The following is a 23,191-nucleotide window of genomic DNA, read 5'->3' as shown; positions in this document are numbered from 1 at the left end:
CGTGAAAACGCGAAATGAAGTTTAGCAGGACATGGGAAATTACAAAAATAGCAGAATTGTTCACTTACATAGTGTAAGCGGGATGGCATCATGCGAGAATCTAAAAAAATAAGTAGTAACTAAGCGGGATCCGTGAACAAAACCCCCAATGAGACCCCCATTAGTTGTGGCTTATTTTGGTCTTTTTAGTTAGTTTCTTTCCCCTACATTACTTGACCGTTTTTGTAAAACAACAGCACTCGAAGTCTGACAGTATTTTACCAAGAAATGCACAAAATATTCAAAAAGAAGGCCTAGAAAATTTAAATATTGGTATGCACACATACTCCCCTATCAGCACAGACAATTATATTTTTGTAAAGACGCCAAACTCGTTTCTAATATTTATAATAGAACCGAAAAGAAAATTGAAATGGAAATGGGGAATGTATCAAAGAGATAACAACATGACCAAAGAGCAGATAACAGCTGGGTCTTCATTGCAACGAGAAAATCCTGGAACCTGAGACTGGGGTGGATCTAGTCATATAAAGGAGGGGTTCCTCACCCAGGACAATTTTTTTTTTTTGGGGGGGGGGGGGGGGGGTCCAACTACATGTCCCCATTCAAATGCATTGATCGTCCAATAAAGAAAGGGGGTTCCAACATGTCCAACCCTCAGCCCCCCCCCCCCCCCTGGATCCGTGCCTGTGAGGCATGCTTTAGCTTGCCATTAAACAAAAATGTATACTAGTTGAGTGATAATGGACGTCATACTAAACTCTTCAATATATAAAAAAAAGAAACTAAAATAAAAATCATACAAAGGTCACAAAGGCCATAACTTCTGGCTCCTGGATTAGGAAAAGTGCAAAATGCAGTGAGGATAAAAGCCTTTACTGTAAATTCCTGAAATTACAATTATATAAATCATCTCACATCTTTGTGCATTTCTTGAAATTGGTCATATTAATAAATGCATGCAATATTTTCAGAAAATTTCAATATATAGGCTTTTAAAAGTCAATCTTGTGCATGATTATCAATGATTATACTCGCACAATTAACACATGTGGTTCTCAAAACTCAGAGGTGTCTATGCTATTTATGACAACATTTTAATCAAGTATAAATTTACAAAATTTGTTTAGAACTATATGATTTTTAGGTTTTTAAGCATAGATATAGTAGGTCAGGATCTGCGAACTCTCACTGACTGACTGAGCACATGAATTCAACACTAGTTTTTTGGTGATGTTGGTGTTGCTTAGTGTTTTGTTTTGTTTTTCTTTTCTGCATCTTATGTTTTGCCTTGGCATTGTCAGTTTCTCTTTCATTGCCTTTGGTTTTTTTTGTTATGTTAAATAACAAGTCACAAGAGAGAAAAAACAATAAAAATATGTGAAAAAATGGCTTAGTTCAGTATATATTAAGGAAAGAGATAACAAATAGCTAAATAAGAAAAAAGAAAATTCCTTTTCTACAGTCAATTGTCTGATAATCTAGAAGATAGCCTGATTTGGTCTAATTCTCCTGAATTCTATCAGGTACTTTATTCCAACTTTTTTAATTCAAACAAACCATGTCTTAGATAGTCTTGGAATTAGAATACATTAATCATAAAATTTTCATAATACTTTGGTGAATTATCATTTGATATAATCATGATAATTAAGCTCCTTTTTAATTTTTAGGGATTTTAAATTTTTGATTTAAAGTTAGGAATTTTATTCATAAAAGGGGGGATTTTTCCAGTACGTATACTATTAATAATGCTTTTAGCAATTTTCATGAAACTTGGGGAATTATTTTTGTATAACATAAACATGATAATTTTCCTTTTAATTTAAAAAAAAATCTGATTTATGTCATTGTACTATCATGACTTGGGATTAGGATAGTCTCAAGAATGCTTTCACAAATTTTTATGAAACTTTGGTGAATTGTTTTTATATCTTGACAAACTCCCTTTTTAGCTCACCTGACCTGAAAGGTCAAGTGAGCTTTTCTCATCACTTGGCGTCCGTCGTCCGTAAACTTTTACAAAAATCTTCTCCTCTGAAACTACTGGGCCAAATTCTACCAAACGTGGCCACAATCATCCTTGGGATATCTAGATTAAAAAATGTGTGGGGTGACCCATCAAACCAACCAAGATGGCCGCCATGGCTAAAAATAGAACATAGGGGTAAAATGCAGTTTTTGGCTTATAACTCAAAAACCAAAGCATTTAGAGCAAATCTGACATGGGGTAAAATTGTTTATCAGGTGAAGATCTATCTGCCCTGAAATTTTCAGACGAATCGGACAACCTGTTGTTGGGTTGCTGCCCCTGAAATGGTTATTTTAAGGAAATTTTGCAGTTTTTGGTTATTATCTTGAATACTATTATAGATAGAGATAAACTGTAAACAGCAATAATGTTCAGCAGAGTAAGACCTACAAATAAGTCAACAAGATCAAAATTGCCAGTCGACCCCTTAAGGAGTTATTGCCCTTTATAGTCAATTTTTAACAACTTTTCATCATTTTTTGTAACTTTTCTAAAAATCGTCTTCTCTAAAACTACTTTGCCAAATTTAATCAAACTTGGCGACAATTATCAATGTGGTTTATAGTTTAAAAAATGTGTCCGATGACCCAGCCTACCAAACAAAATGGCCGACATGGCTAAAATTAGAACATAGTGGTAAAATGCAGTTTTTGCTTTATATCTTTGAAACCAAGACATTTAGGGCAAATTTTTCAAAATTTTAATGTCCATCAGAATAAGATATATCCCCTCACAAATTTTCAGTTGAATCGGACAACCTGTTGTTGGGTTGCTGCCCTTAAATTGGTTATTTTAAGAAAATTTTGCAGTTTTTGGTTATTATCTTGAATACTATAATTATAGATAGAGATAAACTGTAAACAGCAATAATGTTCAACAAAGTAAGATCTACAAATAAGTCAGCATGATCAAAATTGTTAGAGGACCCCCTAAGGAGTTTTTGCCCTTTAGAGTCAATATTAAACAACTTTTCCTCATTTTTGTAACTTGTATAAAAATCTTTTCTAAAACTACTTGGCCACAATCATAATACTAGGGTATCTATTTTTAAAAAGAGTGTCTAATGACCCCGCCTACCAACAAAGATGGCCGACATCAGTAAACACATTAACATGTGAGCGACACAGGCTCTTGAGAGCCTCTAGTTATTATTATGACCCAAAGTGGAGGGGGCATAATGTTTAACACTTGTCAGATCGTTTGTCCGTCTGTCCCAAAGTTGTTTTTTGTTCTCTTACAGTACTTTAGTTTGCCTCAACCAAATTCAATTAAACTTTTACAAAAGCTTGTTATCACAATTCTCAGATCAAGTTTGAATTTTGGTGATGTCAGTGTTACTGTGCTAGAGTATCAGAGTTATGCCCCTTTAGAAATGGGGAAAATATGCTAAATTTTTGGTTTCCTGTTCTCTAAAATTTAGTTTGTCTCAACCAAATGTTATGAAATCAATACACAATGTTTATCATCACAAAATACAGATTAAGTTTGAATTTTGGTAGTGTCTCTTTTACTAAATTCTATAGTTATGTTCTTTAAAAATGGAAAAAATTGTTTCGGCCTTCTAACTTAAGTTTTCCTCAACCAAATTTTATTAAACTTTAAAAAAATACTTTTTATCATAATTTTAATCAGATCAATTTCAAATTTTGGTAGTAAAACTTTTACCGTTCTTCAGTTATGTTCCTTTAAAACTTTGAATAATATGCAAGCTGGAGTATCATTCCCTATTTATCATGTATATTTTTTATAAGATGCAGAGTTAAGGAACTTTAGTTGTTGCAAAGTTATTTTAAAATTGTCCATTTTCAAAAACTTTGAAAGGTTTTTAGAAATTTATGTATTTGTTTAAAACATCGCAGCCTTAAACTTATAGTCACTTGAGATATATATCTATAAATGGAGCCAAATTATATACATGTTTTATGTCAATAAATACCACTGTTTGTGCATGTTTTGTTTTTTTTGGAGGGCAGGGGTCTTATTTGCACAGTGCTCATAGTTTTTTAGTCGATCATTAAAATTCATTTAAAGCTTAAAGACCAGCTATAAGGGCAAGAAGCTTATCAAGCACTCACGGTTTAGATTTTTATTAAACACACATTAATATACATAATGTACATTAAACAGAAAAAAATATTGATGCAAGATGTCATTCAACTTTTACTCTTTTATGTATAGGACAAGAACTATAGAAGATACAGAGAAATTATATACAGCAGAAATGATAGGCAATGTAAAATTTGCAGAAGCCAACTAAACCTAAATGGTAAGGCACCTTTTAATATAAAAAAGTTATTGAACTTGAAAGATGATTACTAGTATCATGATTACTATAAAAATTAAAAATGTGGTATATTAAATATGAAAACTATCATGGCTTTGAGAAAGCAATTGTAGGCCTGTTACGACCTTCAATAATGAGAAAATCCATACCCTATACTATAGTCAAAGTAGGCAGCTATAAAAGACATAAAGATGAAACATTGAAACAATCCAAACTGTAAAACTAATCATGGTAATTGCCTAGTTTATAACAAAATAAATTACAAAAAATAAATATGACTGGTATGAAACAACAACAACAACAACCACTAAATTTTAGTGTCAGACTAAACTGACAAAAGCTACAGGCTCTGAACTTTGGACAGGCACAATAGGAATATGGCAAGGTTATATAAAAATAAGATGTGGTATGATTGCCAATAAGACAACTCTCCACCAGACAACCAATGATGTAAATTTCCTGCAAACACGGACTTGACTTCTGTAAATCAACTAATTTTTAGTGAATACTTTATTTGGCATTTTATACTTTCTAGTCTACATCACAGTTATTTATTTTTCTCGAGTTCAAGTTTACTTAATGTATTTTAATAAGGAGAGATACACATGAAAAACATTTATTGCTGTTTCTCTCTCCATTTATAACATTTTATTTGTTTATTTTGTGTATTTATAGGTGATCAGACATCTTGGTTTTCATGATCAATAGGTCATTACTGAAGAGGAAACTTAAAGTTGAAATTTATTTACATAGTGCATAATTGGATTAATTTGAACTGGAATGTGTGCTTTCCTGCAAAAAAGAAATAGGAAATTTCAACATTATCACATGATAATGACCATAAACAAAATGGAGTTCTATCATAGATACACAAAAACACTATTGCATAAAAGCAACAACATATCTTAATCAAAAGAAAGGAGAATGCTGAACAAATACTATTTTGTTGTTAAAAAAAGGAACACCAGTTTTATCCACTCATTTACATCGCTCCCTCATATCAAATATACAGAAGAAGATCATTGAAGAACAATTTGCAAAAATGATTTCTCTTAGAATTGAAGGGAATTGTTTAGTGAATGGAATAATGTATTCACTGAATTCTTACGTAGTGGATTGAATAACTGTATACAAGCTGAAACAGAAGAAATTCTAATTTAAAATAACACGAAAAGTGTTTATTTTATTATTTAATCTGCAAATATATAAACAAATTCTTTAGAACACCACAAATGGTATGACATTCAAATTGGTTGCTTATTAATGTATAGCATTGAAACAATTACAAAGAAAATAGAAGCATTTGCTCCAAAAAAAATATAAATCAAAGTTAAATTTATATAAAAAGTATAAACAATACCTAGATCTAAACAGTCAGACTGTATTATTTTCAATGTCATTAAAATGTTGAGTCAAACATTTATTAAAGTTTTAAATATCATTTGCATCAATTATACAGTCTTGTAATAATTAAATTTATACTGTTTGTATACATGGTGTAGTCATGGTAGTGAAGAAATGTTTATCAAGTAAAAATAAGGGAAAACATTTCCTTAAGGGAAATTTGATGTTCAGAAATTTCCTTACAGGAAATTTGAAGAACAATGATTTCCCTAGAGGAAATTTGTTGTCTTGAATTTTCCTCCAAGGAAAAGTGTTTGTCAAAAATTTCCTCACAGGAAAAAGTATTTCCTCCAAGGAAAATTTGAAGCTACAAATTTCCTCACAGGAAAAAGTATTTCCTCCAAGGAAAATTTGAAGCTGCAAATTTCCTCAAAGGAAAAAGAATTTCCTCTAAGGAAAAAGAATTTCCTCTAAGGAAATAGAATTTCCTCAAAGGAAATTATTATGCAGCAAATTCCCTAAGGGAAATTTTTTTCCCTTGAGGAAAAATCTTTTTCCTTCAGGGAAATTTGATTTCCCTTGAGGAAAAGTACTTTTCCTCTGAGGAAATTGTTGAAAAAAGGGGCATAACTTTTTCAACAGTGGTGCTAGATCCAAAAAATTTTAGGACAAATATCAGAGAACCAATACCAACCAAGTTATCAACTTTGTTTTGACTTAACTCCAAAAATTAAGGTGACAACTTTTGCACTCAGCGGAATTGCAAACTTGTCCCGGAGACTGTTAAAGGATCAATAGGGACACTTTCTATGCTGTCTATATCGAGGTGTCATATCAGCACGTGATGTCATAAGTAAAGAAAGGATCAATAGAGACACTTTCTATGCTGTTTATATCGAGGGGTCATCTCATCAGATGATGTTATAAGTAAAGACAGGATCAATAGGGACACTTTCTATGCTGTCTGAAGTAAGAAGTCATATCAGCAGGTGATGTTATAAGCAAAGAAAGGATCAATAGAGACACTTTCCATGGTGTCTATATGAAGGGGTCATATCAGCAGGTGAGGTTATTAGCAAACAAAGGATCAATAGAGACACTTTCTATGGTGTCTTTAGGAAGGGGTGATCAGCAGGTGATGTTATAAGTAAAGAAAGGATCAATAGAGACACTTTCTATGGTGTCTATATGAAGGGGTCATATCAGCAGGTGATGTTATAAGTAAAGAAAGGATCAATAGAGACAATTTCTTTGGTGTCTTTAGGAAAGGGGTCATATCAGCAGGTGATGTTATAAGTAAAGAAAGGATCCATAGAAACACTTTCTATGGTGTCTTTAGGAAGGGGTCATATCAGCAGGAGATGTTATAAGTAAAGAAAGGATCAATAGAGACACTTTCTATGGTGTCTATAGGAAGAGGTCATATCAGCAGGTGATGTTATAAGTAAAGAAAGGATCAATAGAGACACTTTCTATGGTGTCTATAGGAAGGGGTCATATCAGCAGGTGATGTTATAAGTAAAGAAAGGATCAATAGAGACACTTTCTATGGTGTCTATAGGAAGGGGTCATATCTGCAGGTGATGTTATTAGTAAAGAAAAGATCAATAGGGACACTTTCTATGGTGTCTATATGAAGGGGTCATATTAGCAGGTGATGTTATAAGTAAAGAAGGGACCAATAGAGACACTTTCTATGGTGTCTATAGGAAGGGGTCATATCTGCAGGTGATGTTATTAGTAAAGAAAAGATCAATAGGGACACTTTCTATGGTGTCTATATGAAGGGGTCATATTAGCAGGTGATGTTATAAGTGAAGAAAGGATCAATAGAGACACTTTCTATGGTGTCTATATCCAGGTGTCATATCAGCAGGTGATGTCATAAGTAAAGAAAGGATCAATAGAGACACTTTCTATGCTGTCTATATCGAGGGGTCATATCAGCAGGTGATGCCATAAGTAAAGAAAGGATCAATAGAGACACTTTCGATGCTGTCTATATCGAGGGGTCATATCGGCAGATGATGTTATAAGTAAAGAAAGGATCAATAGGGACACTTTCTATGCTGTCTCAAGGAAGGGATCATATCAGCAGGTGATGTTATAAGCAAAAAAGGATCAATAGAGTCCCTTTCAAATCAGCAGGTGATGTTATAAGTAAAGAAAGGATCAAAAGGGACACTTTCTATGCTGTCTATATCGAGGTGTCATATCAGCACGTGATGTCATAAGTAAAGAAAGGATCAATAGAGACACTTTCTATGCTGTTTATATCGAGGGGTCATATCATCAGATGATGTTATAAGTAAAGACAGGATCAATAGGGACACTTTCTATGCTGTCTGAAGTAAGAAGTCATATCAGCAGGTGATGTTATAAGCAAAGAAAGGATCAATAGAGACACTTTCCATGGTGTCTATATGAAGGGGTCATATCAGCAGGTGAAGTTATTAGCAAACAAAGGATCAATAGAGACACTTTCTATGGTGTCTTTAGGAAGGGGTGATCAGCAGGTGATGTTATAAGTAAAGAAAGGATCAATAGAGACACTTTCTATGGTGTCTATATGAAGGGGTCATATCAGCAGGTGATGTTATAAGTAAAGAAAGGATCAATAGAGACAATTTCTTTGGTGTCTTTAGGAAAGGGGTCATATCAGCAGGTGATGTTATAAGTAAAGAAAGGATCCATAGAAACACTTTCTATGGTGTCTTTAGGAAGGGGTCATATCAGCAGGAGATGTTATAAGTAAAGAAAGGATCAATAGAGACACTTTCTATGGTGTCTATAGGAAGAGGTCATATCAGCAGGTGATGTTATAAGTAAAGAAAGGATCAATAGAGACACTTTCTATGGTGTCTATAGGAAGGGGTCATATCAGCAGGTGATGTTATAAGTAAAGAAAGGATCAATAGAGACACTTTCTATGGTGTCTATAGGAAGGGGTCATATCAGCAGGTGATGTTATAAGTAAAGAAAGGATCAATAGAGACACTTTCTATGGTGTCTATAGGAAGGGGTCATATCAGCAGGTGATGTCATAAGTAAAGAAAGGATCAATAGAGACACTTTCTATGCTGTCTATATCGAGGGGTCATATCAGCAGGCGATGTTATAAGTAAAGAAAGGATCAATAGAGACACTTTCTATGGTGTCTATAGGAAGGGGTCATATCAGCAGGTGATGTTATAAGTAAAGAAGGGACCAATAGAGACACTTTCTATGGTGTCTATAGAAAGGGGTCATATCAGCAGGTGATGTTATAAGTAAAGAAAGGATCAATAGAGATACTTTCTATGGTGTCTATATGAAGGGGTCATATCAGCAGGTGCTGTTATAAGTAAAGAAAGGATCAACAGAGATACTTTCTATGGTGTCTATAGGAAGGGGTCATATTAGCAGTTGATGTTATAAGTAAAGAAAGGATCAATAGAGACACTTTCTATGGTGTCTATAGGAAGGGGTCATGTCAGCAGGTGATGTTAAAAGTAAAGAAAGGATCAATAGAGACACTTTCTATGGTGTCTATATCGAGGGGTCATATCAGCAGATGATGTTATATGTAAAGAAAGGATCAATAGAGACACTTTCTATGGTGTCTATAGGAAGGGGTCATATCTGCAGGTGATGTTATTAGTAAAGAAAAGATCAATAGGGACACTTTCTATGGTGTCTATATGAAGGGGTCATATCAGCAGGTGAGGTTATTAGCAAACAAAGGATCAATAGAGACACTTTCTATGGTGTCTTTAGGAAGGGGTGATCAGCAGGTGATGTTATAAGTAAAGAAAGGATCAATAGAGACACTTTCTATGGTGTCTATATGAAGGGGTCATATCAGCAGGTGATGTTATAAGTAAAGAAAGGATCAATAGAGACAATTTCTTTGGTGTCTTTAGGAAAGGGGTCATATCAGCAGGTGATGTTATAAGTAAAGAAAGGATCCATAGAAACACTTTCTATGGTGTCTTTAGGAAGGGGTCATATCAGCAGGAGATGTTATAAGTAAAGAAAGGATCAATAGAGACACTTTCTATGGTGTCTATAGGAAGAGGTCATATCAGCAGGTGATGTTATAAGTAAAGAAAGGATCAATAGAGACACTTTCTATGGTGTCTATAGGAAGGGGTCATATCAGCAGGTGATGTTATAAGTAAAGAAAGGATCAATAGAGACACTTTCTATGGTGTCTATAGGAAGGGGTCATATCTGCAGGTGATGTTATTAGTAAAGAAAAGATCAATAGGGACACTTTCTATGGTGTCTATATGAAGGGGTCATATTAGCAGGTGATGTTATAAGTAAAGAAGGGACCAATAGAGACACTTTCTATGGTGTCTATAGGAAGGGGTCATATCTGCAGGTGATGTTATTAGTAAAGAAAAGATCAATAGGGACACTTTCTATGGTGTCTATATGAAGGGGTCATATTAGCAGGTGATGTTATAAGTGAAGAAAGGATCAATAGAGACACTTTCTATGGTGTCTATATCCAGGTGTCATATCAGCAGGTGATGTCATAAGTAAAGAAAGGATCAATAGAGACACTTTCTATGCTGTCTATATCGAGGGGTCATATCAGCAGGTGATGCCATAAGTAAAGAAAGGATCAATAGAGACACTTTCGATGCTGTCTATATCGAGGGGTCATATCGGCAGATGATGTTATAAGTAAAGAAAGGATCAATAGGGACACTTTCTATGCTGTCTCAAGGAAGGGATCATATCAGCAGGTGATGTTATAAGCAAAAAAGGATCAATAGAGTCCCTTTCATATCAGCAGGTGATGTTATAAGTAAAGAAAGGATCAAAAGGGACACTTTCTATGCTGTCTATATCGAGGTGTCATATCAGCACGTGATGTCATAAGTAAAGAAAGGATCAATAGAGACACTTTCTATGCTGTTTATATCGAGGGGTCATATCATCAGATGATGTTATAAGTAAAGACAGGATCAATAGGGACACTTTCTATGCTGTCTGAAGTAAGAAGTCATATCAGCAGGTGATGTTATAAGCAAAGAAAGGATCAATAGAGACACTTTCCATGGTGTCTATATGAAGGGGTCATATCAGCAGGTGAAGTTATTAGCAAACAAAGGATCAATAGAGACACTTTCTATGGTGTCTTTAGGAAGGGGTGATCAGCAGGTGATGTTATAAGTAAAGAAAGGATCAATAGAGACACTTTCTATGGTGTCTATATGAAGGGGTCATATCAGCAGGTGATGTTATAAGTAAAGAAAGGATCAATAGAGACAATTTCTTTGGTGTCTTTAGGAAAGGGGTCATATCAGCAGGTGATGTTATAAGTAAAGAAAGGATCCATAGAAACACTTTCTATGGTGTCTTTAGGAAGGGGTCATATCAGCAGGAGATGTTATAAGTAAAGAAAGGATCAATAGAGACACTTTCTATGGTGTCTATAGGAAGAGGTCATATCAGCAGGTGATGTTATAAGTAAAGAAAGGATCAATAGAGACACTTTCTATGGTGTCTATAGGAAGGGGTCATATCAGCAGGTGATGTTATAAGTAAAGAAAGGATCAATAGAGACACTTTCTATGGTGTCTATAGGAAGGGGTCATATCAGCAGGTGATGTTATAAGTAAAGAAAGGATCAATAGAGACACTTTCTATGGTGTCTATAGGAAGGGGTCATATCAGCAGGTGATGTCATAAGTAAAGAAAGGATCAATAGAGACACTTTCTATGCTGTCTATATCGAGGGGTCATATCAGCAGGCGATGTTATAAGTAAAGAAAGGATCAATAGAGACACTTTCTATGGTGTCTATAGGAAGGGGTCATATCAGCAGGTGATGTTATAAGTAAAGAAGGGACCAATAGAGACACTTTCTATGGTGTCTATAGAAAGGGGTCATATCAGCAGGTGATGTTATAAGTAAAGAAAGGATCAATAGAGATACTTTCTATGGTGTCTATATGAAGGGGTCATATCAGCAGGTGCTGTTATAAGTAAAGAAAGGATCAACAGAGACACTTTCTATGGTGTCTATAGGAAGGGGTCATATTAGCAGTTGATGTTATAAGTAAAGAAAGGATCAATAGAGACACTTTCTATGGTGTCTATAGGAAGGGGTCATGTCAGCAGGTGATGTTAAAAGTAAAGAAAGGATCAATAGAGACACTTTCTATGGTGTCTATATCGAGGGGTCATATCAGCAGATGATGTTATATGTAAAGAAAGGATCAATAGAGACACTTTCTATGATGTCTATAGGAAGGGGTCATATCAGCAGGTGATGTTATAAGTAAAGAAAGGATCAATAGAGACACTTTCTATGGTGTCTATATGAAGGGGTCATATCAGCAGGTGATGTTATAAGTAAAGAAAGGATCAATAGAGACACTTTCTATGGTGTCTATAGAAAGGGCTCATATCAGCAGGTGATGTTATAAGTAAAGAAAGGATCAATAGAGATACTTTCTATGGTGTCTATATGAAGGGGTCATATCAGCAGGTGATGTTATAAGTAAAGAAAGGATCAATAGAGACACTTTCTATGGTGTCTATAGAAAGGGGTCATATCAGCAGGTGATGTTATAAGTAAAGAAAGGATCAATAGAGACACTTTCTATGGTGTCTATAGGAAGGGGTCATATCAGCAGGTGATGTTATAAGTAAAGAAAGGATCAATAGAGACACTTTCTATGGTGTCTATAGGAAGGGGTCATATCAGCAGGTGATGTTATAAGTAAAGAAAGGATCAATAGAGACACTTTCTATGGTGTCGTTAGGAAGGGGTCATATCAGCAGGTGATGTTATAAGTAAAGAAAGGATCAATAGAGATACTTTCTATGGTGTCTATATGAAGGGGTCATATCAGCAGGTGATGTTATAAGTAAAGAAAGGATCAATAGAGACACTTTCTATGGTGTCTATAGGAAGGGGTCATATCAGCAGGTGATGTTATAAGTAAAGAAAGGATCAATAGAGATACTTTCTATGGTGTCTATATGAAGGGGTCATATCAGCAGGTGATGTTATAAGTAAAGAAAGGATCAATAGAGACACTTTCTATGGTGTCTATAGGAAGGGGTCATATCAGCAGGTGATGTTATAAGTAAAGAAAGGATCAATAGAGACACTTTCTATGGTGTCTATAGGAAGGGGTCATATCAGCAGGTGATGTTATAAGTAAAGAAAGGATCAATAGAGACACTTTCTATGGTGTCTTTAAGAAGGGGTCATATCAGCAGGTGATGTTATAAGTAAAGAAAGGATCAATAGAGATACTTTCTATGGTGTCTATATGAAGGGGTCATATCAGCAGGTGATGTTATAAGTAAAGAAATTATCAATAGAGACACTTTCTATGATGTCTTTAGGAAGGGATCATGTCAGCAGGTGATGTTTAAGTACATAAAGGGTCAATAGAGACACTGTCTTTAGTGTCTTCACGAAGGGATCATATGAAAAGATGAGGTTATAAGTAAAGAAAGGGTCCACAGGGACACTTTCTATGGTTTCTATATGAAGTGGTCATATCAGCAGGTGATGTTATAAAGAAAGAAAAGATCAATAGAGACACTTTCAGAATTTTTTATAGGAAGAAGTCATATCAGCCGATGAGGTTAGAAGTAAAGAAAGGGCCAAAAGAGACACTTTATATATATATAAGGTTCATCTTTCACAAAAAAATACCGAAAGAATTTAGTATAACTTTACAAAATATTCATCATGTCTTGTGCAGAATATATTTAACCACATCTAAATCATGGTGTCATCTTTTATCCCAATTTAATATTGATACTTGGGAATAATGTTAATGTGTAATGGCAACTTAAATTTAGCGGTATCCTTACCAATGGAAAAAGCATGTTTTAAGATTAAGAAAACAATTTTATTTGATAATCCTTGTAAACTTTTAGAAAAATTATTTGATTCATTAGCAAGTCCGATATTGCTGTATTGTAGTGAGATTTGTGGTGTTTTTGATAATTCGGGAGACAATTCATTTTGGAAAAAATCCATATGAAATCATAAAAGAAATTCTAGGTGTTCATTGCAAAGCCATTAATGCTGCTTTATTGTAGAGCCGAACTTTGCACGCTACCGTTGTGGTAAAAAATCTCATTTTATTTATTAATTTTGTTTTAACATATGTTTAGGTTTGAAAACACACTTGTATCCAAATTTTTCTGGCAAATGAAAAAAAAAAAGAACCCGTGCACAAATAAATGTATTCTATTTTAAACAATCTAGGATTTTCAAACCTAACTGGGGGGAAGTTGTCTATATTAAACAATGTTTAACAAGTATTAAACAACGATTAATTAATGAGTGCACACAGGATCAATCATCAACAAGAGGCTGTCACAACGACAGCAAACCGGATTTATTAACATTTATCTGTGTCCTGTCAATATCACAAGAACCATAACTGATGAACGGTGAAAGTGAAAATCGTCAATATCAAATTTGACCTCCATTTTGTCAGCAGTATCAACATATTAAAATTTGAAAAGCTTAGTTTGAATGGTGGTTCATGAGTAAATGCAACAACATGAATGGAAACGCCATTTTTCGATCTTTCAAGAACCATAACTCCTGAACGGTAAAAGTCAAAATCGACATTAAAATTTGAAAAGCTTAGGTTGAATGGTTCATGAGTAAATGCAACAACATGAATGGAAACGACATTTTTTCGATCTTTCAAGAACCATAACTCCTGAACGGTAAAAGTCAAAATCGACATTATTGAACTTGACCTCCAATTTGTCATCAGTAACAACATATTAAAATTTGAAAATCTTTGGTTGAACCGTTCATGAGTAAATGCACGGACACGACTTGAAAAGCAATTTTTCAATCTTTCAAGAACCATAACTCCTGAACGGTAACAGTCAAAATCGTCATTATTGAACTTGACCTCCATTTTGTCATCAGTAACAACATATTAAAATTTTAGCTTTGGTTGAACGGTTTATGAGTAAATGCACGGACAACATTTGGTTGCCGCCCACCCTACTGACCGCTGTACATCCCCAAATCAATAACCGACATTTTTGTCACAAAAATCCGGTTAAAAATGCACGATTCATCCAAACTAAAACTTTATCAACAATTTCATAATTCAAGTCAGCGTAGTTCTTATGTTGATGTTCTAAGTAATAAATAAGAAAGGTCATCTCTGTGTAAAATAAGATTAAGTGCACACAATCTTGCTATTGAAAAGGGCGACATTTAGGTTTACCCATGCACCGATGAACGAGTTTGTAATGTATGTAAATCGGGTGAGGTAGAAGATGAAAATCACTTTTTACTAAAATGTGAAAAAAAAATATTTTAACTACAGAATAAACTTTAAAACTATTATAATAAATATACTTCCTACATGTTGTTGTGAAAATCAGCTTAATATTAAAAGCTGCATTAATAGTAATTCTTTAAAAGTCCTGAAAGTGACAAGTTCTTATCTACATAAATGGGCGTATTGCATTTCCGCTAATTTTTCAAAGTCCCAATACTACGTTTCCGCAAATTTAAAGTATACGTTTCCGCAATTTGTATTTATTACTTTTCCGCAAATTTACCTGGTAAATTATAAAGATTTGAATGTACATATATGATAAATTATTTGTTTTTTCTATTTAATAAAGAAAATGTTCTGATCTTAGTATAGCTACAATTTACTAGATATAACTAGTTGACTCGGGTAAGCATTAGTTTAACTTCATTGAACAATCTTTGGTTTGGCTTACTTGCCAACTGACATGATTGAAGAATGCCTTTTTGAATTAATTGCCGATGCTCCATCTGACGATAAATGCATGAGGTCTGCCGATTATATATTGGAATTTTATATAGATGGCAATTCAGATATCGACCAACCATTTGGGCGTCACCTCCTGACCCCGAGGAAAAGAGAACAACAAATGGTGTCGAGTCTTTTTGTGCCAACCTGAACGAGCAGTTTAACGCTAGTCATCCTACCATATTTGTCTTTGTCGATGTGTTATTGAAACTGAAGACAACATCTTACATAAAGATGAGAAATTTAACTATAAAAGCACCCGTTCGGAAATATGAAAAGTAGAAGATGGAATTCCTTCCTGAACAAAATACAAAACTTGTAAACGGTGAATCTGCTACTATGGAATTTGTACGACGTGTTGGCTACAAATATTCTGCAAGAACTGACTTATTAACTCATATCAAGATATTTTTGAACATACGTTTTCATACATTTATATTAATTAATGATGTATTTTACTTACATGTTATGATGACCTTTAACTTAATACATGTTTATTTTTTATCATAGCTTTGACGGCGTGCACAAAGCTGAGTCCACAAACGTAACGTCTTCAAATTACTAAAACCATTTACGACGTCGGCATTTCCCCCCCAGAAAACAAGCGCGTAACAAAAACACTGGACACTTAGTTTATCACATAACTTTAAATATTTACGTTCAACATATTTCATTTTTCTTTCGAACAAAAAAGTGTAGCAAATGGACATTCTGGAAATATAAATATATATATGCTAAGAGCAGTGCAATGGAAATGATTAGCGACTATGTCGGAAACCCTTTTCAGAAAATAGCGTTAAAACGTCATTTCTTTAGATTGTAACATAATAGCTGGACATTAAAAAAATTCAGGTGTTCAGTCGAGACTATCGAATCATTCATATTTTGCAGATTATCTTAAACCTCTGGTTATGCACATTTTGAATACTAAGTCATTTTGAAATAAAAAGATTGCAATTACATATTTTTTCTTGCCGATTCTTCCATTTCGATTATTAGTCCTTCCAAATTACTACTTCTTACACATAACGAAGATAATTCCAAACTTATCTACCATGATCGTTTTTGATTTTTTTTGCGATGAATTTCGTGTGATGTCCGAGTCCGAATCCCAACAATTCTGTAATACGAAAATGCAGGAAAATATGTTGAATTTGTATAAGTTTTAGGTCAAAAACTCTAATTTATGCTTATTTAATGTTACAAGTTACACCGTATTTTTGCCGTTTTCTGTATGTCTGTTTCATGCTTTATAGATTAAATTTTAATTTACTTTACTATTAATGTGGATTTTAATGGCATGCATTTATTATTTTATCATAAAAAAATTCTAATTCTTATTTTTATTCAAAAATATTTTAAAGACGGTTGTATAGAACTATTTAAAAAGCGCATTTTACAGTTGCCGTCAACTTTGTGCACGCCGTCTTTGCTTTAGATCAATGGGTATTCCTTAATTATTTGCGGAAAAGTAATAAATTATTTTTTCCGGAATAGTTACTTTTTTTCCGGAAAAGTAAGATATTTATTTGCGGAAACGTAAACTTTTTTTCCGGAAACGTCATCTTTTTTTCGCGGAAAAGTAATGCCAATTTGCGGAAACGAAAAACGCCGACATAAATATCTGGTATATAGAAATGTGAATTTGGCTTCTTTTAAAACTATAACATATTTAATTATGTTGTTACAATGTACAATGTACTGAAATATGGGCCTTTGCCAATTAATGTAATTGTGTTGTGCCAATAAAGTATTTGTATTTGTATTTGAATTTATTCTGATATAAGAGCAAAGTCCCGTAAGACCCCTTTTAATATTTTAAAGAATGATTATATTTGTGTTAAACCCCAAAAGTGACTCAGGAACTGCAGGAATATGATCACTTTTGTCTTTGAACCGACAGTAAAGTCCCTGAGAATGTTGGGCGTTCTTTGGATGAATAAATACGCAGCCACGTCTAGTCAGAAAGCAGATTTTGCATCCTTTGTCTCGTGATGAGATAAAGTGCCAGGCTCTCTGTACATGTACGTTAATAGCCCTTGGAAGAACTTCTCCTTGCACGGTCTGGAGGTGGGCTGTTGCAAGGCTAAATTTCAATTTCTCTATCCAATATACCATCCAGTGTAATTTCAAATTTGTCGACATTGTTTTCGATTAAAGACCTTCCGGTTGTATTAATGATCATTATTGATTTGATACCATCATGAGCATGCATGAAATATTTGATGCTGAACGTAAAACAAACCACAAACAATTAATTTAATATTTAAGTGTATCAGTGTAAATTAAATATACTTCTTCTGCTAGTGTTGTGGGGGTATACAATACAATAATACAATAATAATTTATTAACGTCTCACCATCAATAATATAGTATACACAATTCACATTATAAAAGGAAACCTTAAAATTATTAATGCCATTCTAAAAAGAATTATGAGAGACGGATTAAAAAGGAACTATAGTATTTACAAATTTCCAAAAAGCTATTATAAAACAAGTTAAATATTAAAACATATTTACATCAATTATAGGTATAAAAACCCGTCTTCTACGATCTAAAAGTTCTTTGATTGATCTATTGGATGACTCTCGTAGCGTCCTGTCTCTACCCGTATTGGGAATGAATGAATGAATGAATGATTTTATTCTCATAAACTAGTACATAGCTACAGAGATAATAACAGTTCATATATAATACATATCTTTGTTTCGCATGTGTGAAAATAATAACATTATAATAATATTACAGTTCCTCTAACCAGGAGGACAGACTTTCAATGATATTTATCGTATAAATCTACACAATTTTTCTAGTTCTACAACATTTTCAGATGAGAATACATTTTTAAATTTAATAATGTTTGCATTTTTGTTACAATAGTGTGGTAAATATTTTTCTCTTTCTATGTTAAAACAATTGCATGACATAATGTAGTGAAATTCATCGCCAATATCTTTAGAGCTACAGAGATTACAAGACCTTTCGGATCTCGGAATAGTTTGCCACCTTCCTGTCTCCACTGGCAAACGATGATTTCCGCATCTAAATTTACACAAAGTATATAAAAAATTAAAAGGCAAGGTCGACAAATACTTTTCAAATTTAAATTCAGTCTTGAAAATTCTATAACATAAACCTTTTGAAGATTGGTGTAAATCTGCACACCACTCTTGTTGAAATTGGTCTTTAAGCTTTTGCTCGATACTTAACTGTATCCATTTTTTGTTAAAATAATCTTGGCAATGCCATATATTTGACATGCCACATTCATCAAAAATTTTCTTAATACATAAAATCCATTTATTTCCAATACCATAATTGTTATAATTAATGTATAGTAATTTATATAGTATACAGGATAATTTATCTTCATTTGTATTATCAAGAAGGCGACACCAAAAATTGATCATTCGTAATTTTGCATATAAAGAAATGGGGTATCTCCCAAGTTCTCCATAAATCATAACACCACAGCGAAACTGAGAGTCATTTTATGTTGAATAATTGAAAAAATGAGTAATTACTAATTAAAAAAGCAAATCTTGGAACACAAGAAAAAAAAGATAAAGCAAATTAACACTAATGATATCAAGGTTCCTCTATAAAAATATATGTGAATAAAATGCATAATGATTGTATGTATTGATACAAATTATAAAATACATTTACACCATGATTACATTGAAAGTGTAAGGATACCCTACATTTATCATGATAATCATATTCACTGTGAACGAAGTCAAATTTTAGAATGACTATCCTCCCCCTTTTTACATCTTGTAAATTACTCAAATCATCGTTTTGCATTCATTATAAAATCATAGATAAAAATTATATTAATTGTGTGGCAAACTTCTTTTAGTGGTGTCCAAACAATAAAATTTTAAGAAAAAAATAACCTATTTCCTCCTTTTAGTTTAAATAATTTCATTTCACTTGTTTTTTTTTATCGTTGCAAGATAATACAATTTATTGTTTCCCAAATCAATATTTTATGTACTATAAAAAAACAAAACTCTTAAAAGTAAATTCAAATTTTACAAACCATTTATATCATACTTTCCTGCAATCTTACATAACTAATGCTAGCTGTTATTTAACTTAATTAATAAAGTAACATAGCATTAATTTTTAATTTACAACCCGTTAGTGTACAAAGGGAAGCAACTTTAGTTGTTCTACGTAGGGGTAAAATTGGCAGGTTAATGGTGCAAAATCAGCAGGTGCCATATCAGCAGATGAGTGATCTAGACCCGTCTCAAAAATTATGTATGCAAAATTATGACACAAACTGCTTTCCATACTTTAAAAATATCGAAATGAGGGGGGTGCTATGAATCATACAAAAATTACCAAAACGGGTATTTGAAAGTGTATAGAACATTTTTATAGTGTTAATGTTGTCTCTGTGTGTTCACAAGTAATAACAAACGGTTGTGAAACAATAAAACAAATAATCTGGTGACGTGGCATATTTTGTCATCACTGTCATTTACCCAACGTTTTATACGTCATCAAAACACAATACATGTTTGTATATATGTTTACAATAGACAGTTCTTCAAATTGTCAATATGCTATAAACTTACACTGTGCTGGAATCTGGCAGATATGTCAATAAATGATGCTGAATCATCAACGTGAGCATGTAAAGAAGGGAAAATTACAAAAGAGGGGAAAGTAACGAAGAAGATAGTAAATGTAAGTCAACTTTCGGAAACATCATGAAATATTTACGGACAAGTCAGTACACTCCCGTCTGGCATGTTATTTATGCCACTATACTATTCACAAGTTCTTTACAATAGCACAAGTTCTGTCACTGGTCTAAGGAAGAAAGCTGGTTTTACACAGTCTTTGTCCACAGTACGCACTATACGAATTTCTACCTTAAGTACTAAATTGTCAGTACAACTCCAACAACGAACATCTCTGCATCCCTGAATCGCACCTAGTTTCTTTTGAGATTCTATTAACAAGAAAGTTCTTTATCAGCGCAATTGATCTAACAAGTGACTTCCAGTTTCCAAATCTTTCGAATCGTGGTGATCCTAAAGAGAGTTTATCGAGACTCGTTGTTTTTCTACTTGTAATGTCAGGACGTATTTCATTATTGGTGTCAGGATAAATGAGAGCAAAGCTTTCAATAGTTTGATCGGCATAATTTGTTATCACCGGACCAGATAGCCATATACTATTTTCTAATTTCGAAGGAATTATTGATTGAGTCGCCAGATCGGCTGGGTTGCCATCTGTTTGCACATAAGACCATTGCTTGGAATTTGACACTGTATGAATTTTCGCAACACGGTTTGAAACATACACTAGTAACCCGAATTTAGCTTGAACGGACAAAAACGTGTTAACGCTATTTAAATGAGATTGATTGTCATTTGATAAAGATTGACAAAAATTAAAAAATAATTTCAATTCATTTCAATTCATTTTAACGCCAGTCAAATAGTTTTCTTTGCGGTGAATCAATTGAAATCAAGTTAGTGGTAATGTACGTCAAACTAATAGGCCACGCCCCCGTTAAACTATTTTAAACTGGCATCAATTCGTTTTAAACATCGTTGAAACCAGAGCTTTGTATAGGTAAATCACACGTCAAGCAAAACAACTTTGATTGATGTCGTTTATTTTTTTCAAATTTTATCGAATTTAGTTAAATGCGTATATTATAAATAAAGTCGCATGTTTCACAATTTTTAACAAATGAATGAACAAAACACGTGACATTTAAGAAATTTATATAAAACATTAAAATATTGATGCACGGTTTAAGAAATGTGAAGCTGTTGAAAATAAAATAGTAGGATGCATTACATAATTTGAATTTGCCAAAATACAGTAGATCTTTATCTCACATATTCGTTTCAAAAATTGCTAAGTGCTATGAAAACTCCTGATATGTAACGTGTGGTCCCTAGCAAATGCTCACGAAACTTTAGGTATTCCTGTATATTTACCGTTACTGTTTTTCTGGTTTACTATATTGTACTCGTAAATTAAATGTGTCACGGAAATAAAAGTAACTTCACAGAAATTGTTCATTGCATATATAATTTAAATCTTATATTTTCGGTAAACAACAAATATTCACTAGCTGTATATTATTATATGAAATTGCTTGTAATGCCAAACATTGTTTTTGTTAAAAAAAAAAATTGATGAAGATAATGTTGACATTTGTTGAATTTTAATAATAAACGGTTAAGTCTTGCTCAAAATTGTAAATGAAGTAACAGATCAGTGAACATTTAAAACTGTGTTAAATTGTAATACCGGTCGCTGGAGCAAAACAGGGGTAAATTGTGGAAGAGCATATTGTGGACGAGCATATTGAAGCGTTGTTACGATTCTGGAACGGTATATTATCGTGCTCTCATGCACCGTGAAATACAAAAATTCTTGTAATAAATGAAAATGTATCCCGTATATATGAACAAAAAAAAAGTTTGCGATAGCAACGGGTAGGTTTAAGTTAAACGATCTTGTCTGGCTGTTAGTCGGCATTCCTTACGCCTTTTAATACATTTCAATAAAATGATAATGACGTTTGGGGCATCTGATTCTGCCTTATAAATTAAAATGACCATACACATTGTAAAAATACAAGAATGGAAAAGAAACTTCTGCAATGTTGCTCTCATATTATTTTATTAGCTATATTTTATCGGTAATTTCTTAGTAAAAACTGGGTGCTCTCGTTGAAGTTCGCGTTACACATTAAAACGATTTTCATTGGTCGAAAAGTTTGCAAACTTTCAATCCAGGTGTTCTCAACGAGGTCCGCGTTCATGTTTGAATTCGATACGTATGGTTAGACTCGACGATGTCCGAGTTAACGAAAAAAATTAAGCATTCCCCGAGAAAATAAATTCTGTATATTCATTTAAATCAATAATTGATTAACTTGAACTTTGAAACAGTTACATTAATATATCTTTCCGCACCCTTTAATCTAAGGTCATTAAATCTAAATAACTTAATAAAATTATTTGCTTCAATATTTTTCAATCAATCAAGAAATGGCATGACTAAATGGAATAAAACATAAAAAAAAACACATTTTCTTAACACCAGGAGACTGTCTAGTGGTTGTTCCGTAGATAAGAACTCCGATTTGTTTGACCATACATGCTTTTTAATTGGGACATACGGTTTGAACCCCCCTTTTTGCTGTAATCTGTCGTTGTTATATATTATCTTTTTTATAAGTATTGTACATCAATCAGACCGTTAGTTGTTTGAATTCATATTTGTAATTTTGAGAATTAAAAATGATTATGCGGTTTTGGTTTTGCTCTTTATTGAATGCTGCATGGTGAACTAACTATAAATGTCTAGGAATATAACTTTAACAAACTAAATAATATATTTTAAAAGTCTTCTTCTTCTGTGGGCTTTTTAAGGACGGCTTTCCTACTGGAAATTGCGCCCTATATGTTCCTAATGTTTTTTTTTCAACAACAAAAAAAAAAAGAATTTACTTAATGTTTTTTTTTTTTTTTTTTATGACTTTTGTTGTGAATTTTACAAGAACCTAGTGTGTCGCTCATTTGTTGTTTTTAATCAGGTGTTACTTATTTGCTTATGAAATATACGACTTAAGTTTTGATCAGTTGCCCCAGCCAGTGGTCCCGTGAGAATCGTGTATACGCACTATCCCACGGAGGTACTAACCATGGTAGTGTAGGTTAATTGCAAACTGGAACCAGACATTGACCTGTTCTCTG

At 33.2% G+C, this 23,191-nt stretch overlaps 1 long non-coding RNA gene across 1 annotated transcript; it reads left to right on the top strand.

Moving 5' to 3' along the window:
• Positions 1-213: 213 nt before the first annotated feature.
• Positions 214-5,768, top strand: LOC143053939 (uncharacterized). Its single transcript, XR_012971512.1, has 3 exons — positions 214-312; positions 4,211-4,298; positions 4,992-5,768. It is a non-coding gene; the product is annotated as an uncharacterized LOC143053939 (long non-coding RNA).
• The last annotated feature ends 17,423 nt before the right edge of the window (positions 5,769-23,191 follow it).

The sequence above is a fragment of the Mytilus galloprovincialis genome, chromosome 12, assembly GCF_965363235.1.
Source record: "Mytilus galloprovincialis chromosome 12, xbMytGall1.hap1.1, whole genome shotgun sequence".
In the NCBI taxonomy this organism is placed as follows: domain Eukaryota; kingdom Metazoa; phylum Mollusca; class Bivalvia; order Mytilida; family Mytilidae; genus Mytilus; species Mytilus galloprovincialis.
The sequence above is the reverse complement of the archived record's forward strand: the minus strand, read 5'-3'. Positions and strand labels throughout refer to the sequence as shown.